General features: G+C 46.0%; 1 long non-coding RNA gene across 3 annotated transcripts; it reads right to left on the reverse strand.

The window, feature by feature from the left end:
* Nucleotides 1-1,558: 1,558 nt before the first annotated feature.
* LOC127926966 (uncharacterized) lies at nucleotides 1,559-2,218 on the reverse strand. 3 transcript variants are annotated; one of them, XR_008125698.1, is made up of 4 exons: nucleotides 2,109-2,218; nucleotides 1,801-2,015; nucleotides 1,675-1,760; nucleotides 1,559-1,627 (listed from the first exon to the last, which is right to left on the reverse strand). It is a non-coding gene; the product is annotated as an uncharacterized LOC127926966 (long non-coding RNA). The 3 variants fall into 3 exon arrangements; XR_008125696.1 differs by having other exon boundaries at nucleotides 2,066-2,210; XR_008125697.1 differs by lacking the exon at nucleotides 1,675-1,760 and having other exon boundaries at nucleotides 2,066-2,203.
* Nucleotides 2,219-5,389: the final 3,171 nt, after the last annotated feature.

The following is a 5,389-nucleotide window of genomic DNA, read 5'->3' on the forward strand; positions in this document are numbered from 1 at the left end:
GGAGGGAGGGAGGGAGGGAGGGAGGGAGGGAGGAGGAGCGAGCGAGCGAGGGAGCGAGGGAGCGAGGAGGGAGGGAGGGAGGGAGGGAGGGAGGGACCTAACTAACTAACTACACCACCTAACTAACTAACAAACTACACCACCTAACTAACTAACTAACACCACCTAACTAAACCACCTAACTAACTAACTACACCACCTAACTAACTAACTAACTACACCACCTAACTAACTAACTAACTAACTACACCACCTAACTAACTAACTAACTACACCACCTAACTAACTAACTAACTACACCACCTAACTAACTAACTAACTACACCACCTAACTAACTAACTAACTACACCACCTAACTAACTAACTACACCACCTAACTAACTAACTACACCACCTAACTAACTAACTAACTAACTACACCACCTAACTAACTAACTAACTAACACCACCTAACTAACTAACTAACTAACACCACCTAAATAACTAACTACACCACCTAACTAACTAACTACACCACCTAACTAACTACACCACCTAACCGCTGAGGTTGTGTTTCATTATGGACATGTCTACTGAGAACAGAGTAACCTAACTCACTAACTAACTAACTACCCCACCTAACTAACTAACTACACCACCTAACTAACTAACTAAACCACCTAACTACACCACCTAACTAACTAACTAACTACACCACCAAACCGATTGAGGTTGTGTTTCATTATGGACATGTCTACTGAGAACAGAGTAACCTAACAAACTAACTAACTACACCACCTAACTAACTAACTAACTACACCACCTAACTAACTAACTACACCACCTAACTAACTAACTACACCACCTAACTAACTAACTAACTACACCACCTAACCAACTACACCACCTAACTAACTAACTACACCACCTAACTAACTAACTAACTAAACCACCTAACTAACTAACACCACCTAACTAACTAACTACACCACCTAACTAACTAAACCACCTAACTAACTAACTACACCACCTAACTGACACGCTGCGCCGCCCTGATGACGGCTGACTGCGCCTGACTGAGCTGCGCCGCCTGACTGACTGGCTGCCTGACCTAAACAACTACGCCACCTGTGGCTTCAACTAGCTTGCCACCTAATAACAACTACTGCCACCTAAATAAACTAACTACACCACCCTAATAACTAATACGCCATATATTCTTCACGCCGCCTAACCGGCTGAGAGTTTAGTGGTTTCGTGTGGACGTGTCTGCTGAGACAGGTGGCCTGGCTCATGACTGACTAGCTGCCCCACCTGGCTATTCAACTAGGCCGCCTGGCTGACTGGCACTTTTTTTCCTTCAGCTAACAAACCAGCTGCGCCGCCATAAATGGTTGATTGATGGTTTCGTGTGGACATGTCTACTGGGAACGTTAATCTGCATCGATCTGCTGTGCGTCGATCGGCTCACCTGGCTTCGTATCCCTCATCATATTAAATCAATCGGCTCCCACCTAGCTTCATATCGCTCCACTCTCCTTATGCATCAATCAGCTCCCACCTAGCTTCATATCCCTCCCCCTTATGCATCAATCAGCTCCCACCTAGCTTCATATCCCTCCTCCTTATGCATCAATCAGCTCCCACCTAGCTTCATATCCCTCCCTCTACCTTATACATCAATCAGCTCCCACCTAGCTTCATATCCCTCCTCCTTATGCATCAATCAGCTCCCACCTAGCTTCATATCCCTCCTCCTTATGCATCAATCAGCTCCCACCTAGCTTCATATCCCTCCTTATGCATCAATCAGCTCCCACCTAGCTTCATATCCCTCCTCCTTATGCATCAATCAGCTCCCACCTAGCTTCATATCCCTCCTCCTTATGCATCAATCAGCTCCCACCTAGCTTCATATCCCTCCTCCTTATGCATCAATCAGCTCCCACCTAGCTTCATATCCCTCCTCCTTATGCATCAATCAGCTCCCACCTAGCTTCATATCCCTCCTCCTTATGCATCAATCAGCTCCCACCTAGCTTCATATCCCTCCCCTCTCCTCCTTATGCATCAATCAGCTCCCACCTAGCTTCATATCTCTCCTCCTTATGCATCAATCAGCTCCCACCTAGCTTCATATCCCTCCTCCTTATGCATCAATCAGCTCCCACCTAGCTTCATATCCCTCCTCCTTATGCATCAATCAGCTCCCACCTAGCTTCATATCCCTCCCCTCTTCTCCTTATGCATCAATCAGCTCCCACCTAGCTTCATAACCCTCCCTCTACCTTATGCATCAATCAGCTCCCACCTAGCTTCATATCCCTCCCCTCTCCTCCTTATGCATCAATCAGCTCCCACCTAGCTTCATATCCCTCCTCCTTATGCATCAATCAGCTCCCACCTAGCTTCATATCCCTCCCCTCTCCTCCTTATGCATCAATCAGCTCCCACCTAGCTTCATATCCCTCCTCCTTATGCATCAATCAGCTCCCACCTAGCTTCATAACCCTCCTCTCTCCTTCCATTCCCACCTCTCCCCACCTCCATCCTCCCCTTCCACAGAGCCTGCCTCGTGGTCTAACACGGTGAAGCATTGTATTGTAACCCTGTGTAAGAGCGGGCGTGTTTCACTCAGTGTACAACTCCCAACATCCCAGAGAACTGCTTCTCCACCAATTACCCTCATTGTACAGGAAGACACAATGAGGGAGCCCAGAGCAGAGCAGATGACACTTACAGACTATAACAAAGCTGAGCATCGCTACAATGGAGACCAGGCAAGACACAGACAGAATATGGAGAGAGAGAGAGCAGAGAGAATAGAGAGACAGAATATGGAGAGAGAGAAAGAAAAGATATTATTAATAGTATATAAAGAGAGAGAGAATACATAGAGAATAGATACAAACATATAATATATAGAATTTAGAGAGAATATGTCGCATTTACAGCTAAACGTTTTATATTACAGAATGGCGAGAAGAGAATAGACAGAATAGAGAGACAGAATATGGAGAGAGAGACAGAATAGAGAGACAGAATATGGAGAGAGAGAATAGAGAGACAGAATAGAGAGAGAATAGAGAGACAGAATATGGGAGCGAGACAGAATATGGAGAGAGAGAGAATAGAGAGACAGAATAGAGAGACAGAATAGGGGAAGAGAGAATAGAGAGAGAATAGAGAGACAGGAATATGGAGAAGAATAGAGTAAATATGGAGAGAATAGAGAGAGAATAGAGACAAGTCAGAGAGACAGAATAGGGAGAGAGTGGTCAGAGAGACAGAATATGGAGAGAGAATAGAGACAGAATATGGAGAGAGAATAGAGACAGAATATGGAGAGAAGAGAATATGGAGAGAGAGAAATAGAGACAGAATATGGAAAGAATAGAGGGAATAGAGAGACAGAATATGGAGAGAGAGAGAATAGAGAGACAGAATATGGAGAGAGAATAGAACAGAATATGGAGAGACAGAATATGGAAGTGAGAATAGAGAGAGAATAGAGAGACAGAATATGGAGAGAGAGAATAGAGAGAGAATAGAGAGACAGAATATGAGAGAGAGAATAGAGAGACAGAATATGGAGAGAGAGAATAGAGAGACAGAATATGGAGACAGAAAGGGAGAGACAGTGAACAGAGAGACAGAATATGGAGAAGAGAATAGAAGACAGAATATAGACAGAATAGGGAGAGAGAGGTGAATAGAGAGAGAATAGAGAGACAGAATATGTAAGGAGAGAGAATAGAGCGAGAATAGAGAGACAGAATATGGAGAGAGAGAATAGAGCGAGAATAGAGAGACAGAGTATGGAAGAGAGAGAGAGAATAGAGAAAGAATAGAGAGACAGAATAGAGAGACAGAATAGGGAGGAGAGAGTGAATAGAGACAGAATATGGAGAGAGAGAATAGAGAGAGAGAATAGAGAGACAGAATATGGAGAGAGAATAGAGTGAGAATAGAGAGAGAGAATATGGAGAGAGAGAATAGAGAGACAGAATATGGAGAGAGAATAGAGACAGAATATGGAGAGAGAATAGAGAGAGAATAGAGAGACAGAATATAGAGAGAGAGAATAGAGAGACAGAATATGGAGAGAATAGAGAGACAGAATATGGAGAGAGAAGCGACTGGGGTTTGGGAGGATAGAAGTAAGACCCTGTGGGAAACATCCACATAATTCAGTGTTTAGAGGTATTAGAGGCTTCTTCACTGATACAACAAGTCTGACAGGATACTGCTCAGATACACTAAATGACTATGAAGTATTGATCTCTGTGTTGATCTCTCGGTACTGATCTCTCTGTGTTGATCTCTGGTGTTGATCTCTCGGTGTTGATCTCTCGGTGTTGATCTCTCGGTGTTGATCTCTCGGTGTTGATCTCTCAGTATTTTCGTATATAAGCATCAGGTCTGATCCCATCTCGTCGGTTGTTCGGTCGCTACTCTGTTGATCGGCAGAGATTTTATTTTTAGTTGATCGGTAGCAAAATTTATTATACCGCTCAACTAAAAAAAAATAACAAATCTCAGCCGACCCCGACTCATCGTATTTCTGATCGTCTTAACACCATCGCTGAGGTTTCCAGCAACCCAGGCTCCTTACACAGACCAAAACGCCCACTGATGTTCTTCTTCTCCACAGTAAGTCTGGATCTGAGTAACTCCCCTGAGTAACACATTCTAACCGTTCTGATTGGTCCCAGACACCGATGGGGCGGGACAGAGCAGAACACTGATGTTCTTCTCCACAGTAAGTCTGGATCTGAGTAACTCCTGAGTAACACATTCTAACCGTTCTGATTGGTCCCAGACGCCCGATGGGGGGCGGGACAAGACCAGAACACGTGGGGCTAAAGCTGGGTTTTTTTTCTTCTAGAATTCGTCATTGGCTTTGACACTCTGATTTTCAAGATACTCTGATTTGGTTAGAGATGATCCACTCGCTGATAGCGTTCTTTTGTACAACACCCCTTTAAATGTTGACGTCGCCACAAACTACTTCAACGACGGTAGACTGAAGTTGACACAGAGGAAGAGGAGGGAGGAGCGAGGGAGCGAGGAGGGCGAGGAGCGAGGAAGCGAGGAAGGGAAGCGAGCGAGGCAGCAGCGCGCGAGGGAGACGGGGGCGAGGAGCGGAGCGAGGAGCGAGGAGCGAGGAGGAGCGAGGAGCGAGGAGGGAGCGAGGAGGAGGAGCCGGGGAGCGAGGAGGGAGGGAGGGAGGAGGGAGGGAGGGAGGGAGGGAGAGGGAGGGAGGGAGGGAGGAGGAGGGAGGGAGGGACGGCGGAGCGAGCGAGGGCCAAGCGAGGAAGGAGGAGCGAGGGAGGGAAGGCGGAGATAGCAGCAGCGAGGAAGGAAAAGGAAGGGAGGGAGGGAGGGAGCGAGCGAGCGAGCGAGGGA

The sequence above is a fragment of the Oncorhynchus keta genome, unplaced genomic scaffold (assembly GCF_023373465.1).
Source record: "Oncorhynchus keta strain PuntledgeMale-10-30-2019 unplaced genomic scaffold, Oket_V2 Un_contig_8721_pilon_pilon, whole genome shotgun sequence".
NCBI classification, from domain to species: domain Eukaryota; kingdom Metazoa; phylum Chordata; class Actinopteri; order Salmoniformes; family Salmonidae; genus Oncorhynchus; species Oncorhynchus keta.